This window comes from Arachis hypogaea, chromosome 16, assembly GCF_003086295.3.
Source record: "Arachis hypogaea cultivar Tifrunner chromosome 16, arahy.Tifrunner.gnm2.J5K5, whole genome shotgun sequence".
In the NCBI taxonomy this organism is placed as follows: domain Eukaryota; kingdom Viridiplantae; phylum Streptophyta; class Magnoliopsida; order Fabales; family Fabaceae; genus Arachis; species Arachis hypogaea.
The window spans coordinates 142,554,097-142,565,448 of NC_092051.1; the positions used below are offsets into that span (position 1 = coordinate 142,554,097).

The window sequence follows — 11,352 nt, forward strand, 5'->3', positions numbered from 1 at the left end:
CAATTCTCTTATTCAAGTGGTGGTGACAATTTTTGAAGGAAGATTGTCCATTATAGAAGAAAATTATGTGCTCCTGTAATGATTCGAATTCAAATATAGTACTCTCTTGTCAGCCACCTAATAGATGAGGACCATGAAAGAATATATGCCAGTTACAGATAAAGAAGAGATGAGTGAGAGACAATATGATCAAAGGTCTATCTTTGGAGGTAGAGAATGGTAGAAAAATTCGATTCTAGGAGGATAATTGACTACCATGTGGTATGTTGAAGATTTTTCTCGGTCTCAAACCAACATTGATCGGTAATAGAAGATTGTGGGTTCTGGGATGGGTTAGAGTGGATATGGAATTTTCAATGGAGAAGAAAATTATTCTAATGGGAGTTGGATTTAGTTAACCAACTCCATGGGATCCTTTAATCAGTCAAATTAACACATGAGAGAGAGGACCAACTAGTGTGAAAATTTGATAAATTAGGCATTTATTTTACTAACTCCTTTGTGAAGATTTTACAGGCTGAACTAATACCGAAAGATATTACAAGTTACAGTTTTACTAGTTCTATTTAAAGGGACTTGATACCACCACTAATTGAATTATTCACCTGATTTGTATTAGTGGGCAGGGTCAATACTAAGGAGAGATTAAGTAGATTTAGCGTTATTGATCAAAATGATAGTATTTGTACTCTATGTAAACAAGATATTGAGAATGATTACCACTTGTTTATTGGTTGTGAGTTTACTTGACAGGGGTGGTGTACTTGGTTGTCTGCCTATAATAAGCCATATTCTATTCCAGGAACGATTAAGCAACATTTTGAGAATTGGACATGTGCACCTGTAAGAAAGGAAGAATATAACAGGTAGTTGATTAGTTTTTTTTTTTTTTTTTTGCTATCATTTGGAGTACTTGGCTGAAAAAAATGACATAATCTTTAGGAATCAAGTAGCAGGTGTTGCAGAAGTAATCAACAGGTCGATTAGGAGCTACAAAGAGTGGAGTAGTATTTGATTTTTCTGGTTATTTATGGCATTGGCGGAGATGACTAGGATTAGTTTTATTTTACTTGTCTAGTATTCTTTGTATTATTGCTCCACCTTATTGTATTGAACTTTTTGTTTCAGAAAAAAGAGAAAATAAGTCCGAAGAGTTGGTTATCGGATGTTAACATCGATGGAAAATGAAGTATTTCGGTTTTGTCTGTTTTGCCTCAATGGCGATGAGCATGTGCACCTTATGTTTGATGTCCATGTAAACATTATGGCGGAACAAGTGATGAAGTTTTTTGCAGATGTCAGTGATGTTGGCAGTGGTAGTTCTAGCAGCTCGAATTTTGTAACACCCTCACTATCAGAAGTCACGCTTCCGGCTGGCCACTCTGATAGCAAGAAGTATTACGACTACTTTACATATTAAATACTAAAATAGGAGCCTGTGACTCCACACTGTATCGCTGATTTCTTTGAACATCGGAAGTAAATACTTTATCTTAAAAAAAAACAAACAAGCAGGCATAGATTCATATGCAAGACTCCTTACATAGTAACTCAATATATTATATATATAAAACATACAATTCCTATCCCTCTTACAAACTTATAATAACAAAGACGAGGGAAGAAAATAATCTAAATAATACAACAGCATATAAACCAAACGCAGTATAACTCTTCTTAATGCTTCTTCATCTGGTTCCTGAAAAGGTAAAGCTGTAGGGGGGTGAGAACCTAACCACACGGTCTCACCATGGAATTTCAAAGTTTTTATAAGAAGATATTTAATAAGAAAACTGTTCTCAAGCTCAGTGATTATCATTGCTTTATGAATCTTTTAGAACCCATAGGAAATCGTTCAAAAACTTTTTCAAAGAAACAATGTTTAATCTTTCGGAAATTCAAAACATTTCCTTTCTTATAAGAAAATCTCAATCAGAAACTAACCACGCAATCAAACAGCACAGTCATCAATTCAGCACCAAAGTTCATTCTCAAATGTAGCACACCAGGACAAACACAAGCAATACAGACAAGGAAAGCACAAGTAGGTAGCAGTTACAGCAAATAGTTCAAGTAGAGTAGCAGTTAAGAACAATTTAGCAATTAGGAAAACCAAAACAAGTTCAAACCCAAGCAAAACATACAAATGCATATGATGCATGCCTGTCCTATGGCTGATGAAGCTCATCTGTCGGTTATCCAGCCAACCCGACAAGTCTGAATTATACTTAGACTGTCCCCCGACGTGCATCCCCAAGAGTCTATGCATAGCTTTTTCTCAAATAATCAATATTACTCAATGGGGGTAACATTCCCGGGAATTTATATAGTGCCCGGTCACACACTTACGTCATAGGGTCAACAGAATATCGAGTTTTCAACCCGGTACACGTGGTGGCAAGCCACGGCACTTAATCCAAGGAACCTCGTATCTCAGATATTTCAAATTCATAAGCCATGTGAATAATTCAAAGTTCACATCTCAACATTCTCAACATCATAATCGTTCATCAATCCAAATCTCATTTCCAAGTTCATTTCAAAAATCATATTTCAAATCAATCCTCATCATCCTTCTTTCCGTTTCGTTCACTAACAATTCTCAATCCAAAACATAACTTTTTCTTTGATAAGTGAAGTAATCTTAAATCATATAATGCTTAAAACTAAACCTTTTAAAATAACTACTTCAAATGAAATTTCTAATTTTATAAAATTTCGGTAGCATCTCCTCTAAAACTCAGATTCTGCCACTCTTTTTGGGTCCCATCCAAACATTTCTCAAACCTTTTCCAAACCTCAATCATTTCCAAGATTCAGCTAGTTCCAATATCAAATTATTTTTAAAGCGAATCAGTGCCCATAATAAATCTCTTTTTAAAATCAAACCAGCTCAAATACTAAATCATTTATAAAGTCACTAACTCAAAATTAAACCATTTCCAAAGTCAATTTCTTTACATCATTAAAAATAGCTTCAAAACCAAGAAAAGCCATTTTTCATAATAATCAACTAAATAACCTTTCAAACTAATTTCTTTTCAGCAATCACAAACTACTCAAGCAATCAAGCAATCAGTCATTCAGTCCAGCAAACAACCACAATTAGAAGACAATTATAATCACAGGCATATGTTCTCTCACATTAATATCTATTTATCACAACTCTGTAATATAAATTAGATTTTAAGAAAAACCATACCTCAAAGAATCAAACCTGCAGCAATTTTAATGCGACAAACCCTATTTTCACCTTATTCTGCAGTAGCTACGTTATGATTCGTATTCCAAGCTTTGCTAGTGAAGAAGAATGGCAAGCAAAAGTAATAACCGCAAACACAGCAGCTTTAGCTAATAGCCAGAATAAACACAACCAAGCAAGGCAAAGAGGAACATTACGCACTAATAAAATAGAATCGAAATGGAGCATTATGGCAAGATAAAGTACAATAGAATTTGTCTTACCAGAAAAGAAACAAGAGAATGGGGAACGGAGAAACTATAGCTTCGACAACATTTCCTTTCAACAATTAGAACGACGAATAAGGGCACAGCCAAGCAGAAATGACAAGCCAGTGGCGGCGGTAGCATTAATCTGAATAATTAAGGCAGCAGAGACACCAACAATAATCAAAATAGTGAAACAAAATAGAAGTGGAACAGGGTTTAAGAAAGCAGAAACAGGGTTACCGGTGAATCTGGCCCGGTTCGGCAACAGCGTAGGCAAGGCTTCTCTTTAGTGGTGAGACGCGGCGGAGGCAACCCTAGCGACAGCTAGGCGTGGCGGTGGCTGAAGCTTCATCGACGGTGACTTGGCAGTGGCCTGAACGGCGACGGCAAGGGGGGAATGGCGGCGATTGGGCGACATTGGCTCCGACGGCACGCCGGTCTCCTTCCTCCTCCTCTCTTTAATCACGTCACTCCCTCTCTCCGTGGCGGTGTCACAGCAGCAGTGATGGGCTTCAACGGCAGCGAATCGCTGGTGACGGAGGTCCAGCAGTGGCGAACGGCTTCTGCTCGACGGCGGATCTGAAGATGATAGCACGCGGTGGCTTCTCCCTCGCAGTCCTGACTCGCACTTGTCTCTCTCTCATGGCTCCCTCCGTAAACGCCCCCTCGCCACGGTCCGACAACGACGCGACGGCGGCGGTGAGGCCCAACGCGCCGGTGCGGTCGTCTTCTCCGCCCTCCTCTGCTCTCCCTGTTTCCCTTCTCCCTTTCTTTCTTTCTTCTTTTTTCTGATTTTCTGAAGCTGAGGAAAGGGTATGGCAACGCTAAGATAAGGAGGAAGGGGAAAATGTAATAAAATTAGGGTTAGGAGAGTGAGTTTGGGAATTTTGGCTAATCTAGGGTTTTGGTAAAAATTAGGTATAAGGATAGTTTGGTAATTTTAATAAAATTAGAGCATAAAGTATTAGTATTTGAAAAACTAATTTAATCTCTAAAATTACTTTAAAATATTATTTGTGGTATAAAAGTACTAATTGATTCTCAATAAATTACTCTAATTGAAAATCCATGGTAATATAATTAATTTCTCTTTATCTTTAACTTAAAGTATTAAATGATATAAATTAAATTATCTAAAATCAAATCATATAAAATTTTTATTATTTCATAACTACCAACTTTATAATTTAAATATAGAAAATAATTAAATAATTATAAAATTAGGTAAAATTCTATTTAATTATCAAAACCTGATTTAATTTTTGATTTAATTAACTTTAATAAAATAATTTCTGAGAATAAAATTTCTAATGAATAAATGAATTGAAATTAATTCATAACAAAATTTATTTGAAAATTCTGGGTCTTACATCCTACCCACCTTATAAAAATTTTCGCCCTCGAAAATTGATACAAAATAAAAGAGATTTCATATTACTTCACTCTTGAACTTATTTAAAGAAAAGGTAAAAAGTTCTCAGTATATATATTCATATAGTTTCAAATACCAGAATTTTCATATGGCATAAGGTTATAAAGGATATAAGTGTGATGCGAAACAGAAGTTACAAGATAGGCTTGATGTACAAGATGATATGTTTCAAATATGTGATGGTAAAGCAAGACGGTAAAAGGTTATAAAACAAGCTGGGGTTAAAACGATGTGCTTAATGTTTGCATACTAATCTCATACCAACTTCAGAGATTCAATTATTCAAACTTCAACTTAACTTATCTCTACCATTCTTAACCGTACTTCATTGAGCAACTTATTCGAAGGTTTTCAACTTTGTTAAACACTTTGCAAACCTTACTACTGGTCATAAGTCTCACATCAACAGAACTCTTTCCCGTAAAACAAGGTTTCACAACTCCCTGTGATGTCATACACCTACGAATTTTACCTTTTACGTTCATCAAATGTGTCCTAAAGGACTAATGTGTCGTTTACTAAGTCTAACGGTCGCACAAGATACCAAAACTAATCTCGAGTATATTCAGAAGGATAATAGACCATAGAAAAGAAAGAGAAGTGACAGGGACCGCGTTCGCAAGAATTTGAAAGAATAAATACAATTGCAAGTAAACAAGGATGCTCAAGCAACGAAGTTTGCTAGAAAGAAATCAATTGACAACTTCAAAGATAACCTTTGGGTCAAAGAAATGCAATAGGATCAATAAGACGAAAATCAGCGCATTATTTAAAATATATCCAAGCTGAGTCAAAGAAGTATGAGATTTCATAGAAAATGAATGATTAAAGACTATGATGACGCATTACCGCAGAACAACTTCAAATGACTACGGGGTTTTCATAGTTCATGGAGGAATATGGAATTAATAGCCATGTTGCAAGAGTTTTAACATAGTCAGAGGTGTAAACAGTCAAGATACGTGTAAGGTACAAATCGCGAAGCAAGGAAATTTAAATTACATTCCAAGGAAAGAGAAAGAAGAACGACACATCAAATTGAGTGATACAAATTAGAACACATAAGCCAATAGAATATAATAAAAATGAGTACTTTACTTTTCAAAGATTCAAGGGTCGGCATTGTATGCAAAACAATTCCAATGTTGTGTCAAAGAGAAGTATAATGACAAGGATAGATATTCTTAAAGATTCAAATAGCAGTTTATAAATGAGACGGACGTATGGAGAGATTAAAGAATTTTAATGGAGACGATGAGAAGAGAACGGTGCATTCGTTAGAATTGAATTCAAGCTAAACCAAAGTACAAGATTCACAAGAAAGTGACCAGAGTCAAGGACGTCATTTACAAAATCCAGGGGAATGTATGGGAACACAATCAAATGAAAGATCCACAGGGAATAGATAAACTCAAGAAGAAGATCATCTTATCTAATAAAAAGAGAGGATATGAGATAAACAATTGAGAATATTACAGACAACACAAATAGTATTTACAAGAAATCGGGAGAATACTCAGGTTCGCAGTTGGACAAGGATGGTACTTCGCAAGAATTTGAAAGAACACGTGAGGTTATCAACAGACAAAGATGTATATAAGCAATGGAGTGTAGTGTAAAGGGAGTTAATTCGAAAGCTTAAGAAGGAATTCTGAATCAAAGAGTTTCGACATGGGCAATAATAGTAAAAAGAGTACAACAATTTGGAATGAACCTAAAGGAATTGGTTTATATTTTTCTAAAGAAAGTATATAAATTTAATATTTTTCAAAAAAACTAAACACAGGTAAATATTATGTTATGCTAAATCAAATTCAAATTAAAATAATTTATATGAAGTTTATTAAATGAAAATTAATTGGAATAAAAGCAGAAATCTTGCTTTAGAAAATTTGAAAAGTTCATATATATATATATATATATATATATATATATATATATGCATAAAAATTCGAATAATGTTGCAAAAGAATCAAATTATGTTCAAATGAGAAAATTTAAGGTAAAGTATTCTTGTAAAGATAAATGAAGACTAAGTAGTACTTTTAGATAGAAGCATGTTGTAACTATATAAAGAAAATTTTTATTTTTTTTTTGTAGAAAAGTACTTACAAAATCAAAAGTTGTCATATTTAGAATTCAAATAATGGTTACAATCAGAATCAAACTGAAAAAGAACCAAAATAGAACTATTTTCAAAAACAATTCCAAGATAAGAGTTGTAGAAGAAAACTACTAGAATTGATACATTTTATTAAAACAAGGTCAGTTTTTATCATTTTTACGAAGAAACACAAAACCAAAGATTGTAATCCGAGCAGGACACACAATAGTTACAGAACACGAAACAGGAGAACTAAATCGCATAATCAGTTTACTACGAATCGTGACTCTTAAGATTTCAAATAACTTAGGAATCAAGGATTATGGATTGCACCAAAATTAATTCGAAATCAAATCAACAAATACCAAATTTATGAACAGTGTTAAGGTTGAATGTTCTTTAAAGATTCAAGCAACAATTAGGAACATAATCAAACAAGGATATATATGAATGACAAGATATGGTAGAAAAATATCCAAAACACATTCCAAGAAGAAATCAAGAACTAGAGATTCCAATACTATTGATAAAGGAAAAGATAACGTCAAGCACAAATAAAGATTATACGTCGAAACGGAACTAATCTCTGAAATTTAGTCTCTAACGTTCCCAAAACCCGTGACTCGTGTTATCTATGACTCGCATATCGTCTACGATAACCCATTAATGCTTGCATATACATAATTCACTAGTGTTAAGCTGGCCAAACTTAATACCAGGGATTATTCAATGCAAGACTAATGGCATTAATCAATAGACCGTCATGTGCATAAAGCTCTAATTCTCGTTATTCGAACAAGACCTACTACATGACAGACTCTCAGAGTATGCAATTGAAGCATAACCGGTCCATTCCTCAGGCTCTACAGGAAAGACCGCTCTGATACCATAATGTAACACCCTCACTATTAGAAGTCACGCTTCCGGCTGCGCCACTCTGATAGCAGGAAGTATTACGACTACTTTACATATTAAATACTAAAATAGGAGCCTGTGACTCGACACTGTATCGCTGATTTCTTTGAACATTGGAAGTAAAAACTTTATCTTAAAAAAAACAAACAAGCAGGCATAGATTCATATGCAAGACTCCTTACATAATAACTCAATATATTATATATATAAAACATACAATTCCTATCCCTCTTACAAACTTGTAATAACAAAGACGAGGGAAGAAAATAATCTAAATAATACAACAGCATATAAACCAAACGCAGTATAACTCTTCTTAATGCTTCTTCATCCAGTTCCTGAAAAGGTAAAGCTATAGGGGGTGAGAACCTAACCACACGGTCTCACCATGAAATTTCAAAGTTGTCATAAGAAGATATTTAATAAGAAAACTGTTCTCAAGCTCAGTGATTATCATTGCTTTATGAATCTTTTAGAACCCATAGGAAATCGTTCAAAAACTTTTTCAAAGAAACAATGTTTAATCTTTCGAAAATTCAAAAACATTTCCTTTCTTATAAGAAAATCTCAATCAGAAACTAACCACGCAATCAAACAGCACAGTCATCAATTCAGCACCAAAGTTCATTCTCAAATGTAGCACACCAGGACAAACACAAGCAAGACAGACAAGGAAAGCACAAGTAGGTAGCAATTACAGCAAATAGTTCAAGTAGCAGTTAAGAACAGTTTAGCAATTAGACAAACCAAAACAAGTTCAAACCCAAGCAAAACATACAAATGCATATGATGCATGCCTGTCCTATGGCTGATGAGGCTCATCTGTCGGTTATCCAGCCAACCCGACAAGTCTGAATTGTACTTAGACTGTCCCCCGACGTGCATCCCCAAGAGTCTATGCATAGCTTTTTCTCAAATAATCAATATTACTCAATGGGGGTAACATTCCCAGGAATTTATATAGTACCCGGTCACACACTTACGTCGTAGGGTCAACAGAATATCGAGTTTTCAACCCAGTACACGTGGTGGCAAGCCACGACACTTAATCCAGGGAACCTCGTATCTCAGATATTTCAAATTCATAAGCCATGTGAATAATTCAAAGTTCACATCTCAACATTCTCAACATCATAATCGTTCATCAATCCAAATCTCATTTCCAAGTTCATTTCAAAAATCATATTTCAAATCAATCCTCATCATCCTTCTTTCCGTTTCGTTCACTAACAATTCTCAATCCAAAACATAACTTTTTCTTTGATAAGTGAAGTAATCTTAAATAATATAATGCTTAAAACTAAACCTTTTAAAATAACTACTTCAAATGAAACTTCTAATTTTATAAAATTTTGGTAGCATCTCCTCTAAAACTCGGATTCTGCCACCCTTTTCGGGTCCCATCCAAACATTTCTCAAACCCTTTCCAAACCTCAATCATTTCCAAGATTCATCTAGTTCCAATATCAAATTATTTTCAAAGCGAATCAGTGCCCATAATAAATCTCTTTTTAAAATCAAACCATCTCAAATACTAAATCATTTATAAAGTCACTAACTCAAAATTAAACCATTTCCAAAGCCAATTTCTTTACATCATCAAAAATAGCTTCAAAACCAAGAAAAGCCATTTTTCATAATAATCAACTAAATAACCTTTCAAACTAATTTCTTTTCAGAAATCACAAACTACTCAAGCAATCAAGCAATCAGTCATTCAGTCCAGCAAACAACCACATTTAGAAGACAATTATAATCACAGGCATATGTTCTCTCACATTAATATCTATTTATCACAACTCTGTAATATAAATTAGATTTTAAGAAAAACCCTACCTCAAAGAATCAAACCCGCAGCGATTTTAACGCGACAAACCCTCTTTTCACCTTATTCTGCTGCAGCTACGTTATGATTCGTATTCCAAGCTCTGCTAGTGAAGAAGAATGGCAAGCGAAAGTAATAATCGCAAACACAGCAGCTTTAGCTAACAGCCAGAATAAACACAACCAAGCAAGGCAAAGAGAAACATTACGCACTAATAAAATAGAATCGAAATGGAGCATTATGGCAAGATAAAGTACAATAGAATTTGTCCTACCAGAAAAGAAACAAGAGAATGGGGAACGGAGAAACTATAGCTTCGACAACATTTCCTTTCAACAATTAGAACGACGAATAAGGGCACAGCCAAGCAGAAATAACAAGCCAGTGGCGGCAGTAGCATTAATCTGAATAATTAAGGCAGCAGAGACACCAACAATAATCAAAACAGTGAAACAAAATAGAAGTGGAACAGGGTTCAAGAAAGCAGAAATAGGGTTACCGGTGAATCTGGCCCGGTTCGGCAACAGCGTAGGCAAGGCTTCTCTTTAGTGGTGAGACGCGGCGGAGGCAACCCTGGCGACAGCCAGGCGTGGCGGTGGCTGAAGCTTCATCAACGGTGACTTGGCAGTGGCCTGAACGGTGACGGCAAGGGGTGAATGGCGGCGATTGGGCGACACTGGCTCCGACGGCGCGCAGGTCTCCTTCTTCCTCCTCTCTTTAATCACGTCACTTCCTCTCTCCGCGGCGGTGTCACGGCGGCAGTGATGGGCTTTAGCGGCGGCGAATCGCTGGCGACGGAGGTCCAGCAGTGGCGAACGGCTTCTGCTCGACGGCGGATCTGAAGATGATAGCACGCGGTGGTTGCAGCGGTGTTCAAGCTTCAGCTACGGCAACGAGGATACACGGCGGTGGCTTCTCCCTCCCCGTCCTGACTCACGCTCGTCTCTCTCTCATGGCTCCCTCCACAAACGCCCCCTCGTCACGGTCCGACAACGACGCGACGGCGGCGGCGAGGCCCAACGCGCCGGCGCGGTCGTCTTCTCCGCCCTCCTCTGCTCTCCTCGTTTCCCTTCTCCCTTTTTTTCTTTCTTCTTTTTCCTGATTTTCTGAAGCTGAGGAAAAGTATGGCGGCGCTGAGATAAGGAGGAAGGGGGAAAATGTAATAAAATTAGGGTTAGGAGAGTGAGTTTGGGAATTTTGGCTAATTTAGGGTTTTGGTAAAAATTAGGTATAGGGATAGTTTGGTAATTTTAATAAAATTGGAGCATAAAGTATTAATATTTGTAAAACTAATTTAATCTCTAAAATTACTTTAAAATATTATTTGTGGTATAAAAGTACTAATTGATTCTCAATAAATTACTCTAATTGAAAATCCATGATAATATAATTAATTTCTCTTTATCTTTAACTTAAAGTATTAAATAATATAAATTAAATTATCTAAAATCAAATCATATAAAATTCTTATTATTTCATAACTACCAACTTTATAATTTAAATATAGAAAATAATTTAATAATTATAAAATTAGGTAAAATTCTATTTAATTTTCAAAACCTGATTTAATTTTTGATTTAATTAACTTTAATAAAATAATTTCTGAGAATAAAATTTCTAATGAAT

The 11,352-nt window shown here is 35.5% G+C and overlaps 1 long non-coding RNA gene across 4 annotated transcripts; it reads right to left on the reverse strand.

Annotated features, from left to right (window-relative positions):
• Positions 1–1,472: 1,472 nt before the first annotated feature.
• On the reverse strand, positions 1,473–10,911 carry LOC112755454 (uncharacterized). Of its 4 annotated transcripts, XR_011874617.1 has the most exons (7): positions 10,226–10,911; positions 10,001–10,130; positions 9,738–9,886; positions 3,691–4,252; positions 3,466–3,595; positions 3,203–3,351; positions 1,473–1,713 (listed from the first exon to the last, which is right to left on the reverse strand). It is a non-coding gene; the product is annotated as an uncharacterized lncRNA (long non-coding RNA). The 4 variants fall into 4 exon arrangements; XR_003179006.3 differs by lacking the exons at positions 3,203–3,351; positions 3,466–3,595; positions 3,691–4,252 and having other exon boundaries at positions 1,496–1,713; positions 10,226–10,906; XR_003179007.3 differs by lacking the exons at positions 1,473–1,713; positions 3,203–3,351; positions 3,466–3,595; positions 3,691–4,252 and adding an exon at positions 7,122–8,239 and having other exon boundaries at positions 10,226–10,906.
• Between the last annotated feature and the right edge of the window lie 441 nt (positions 10,912–11,352).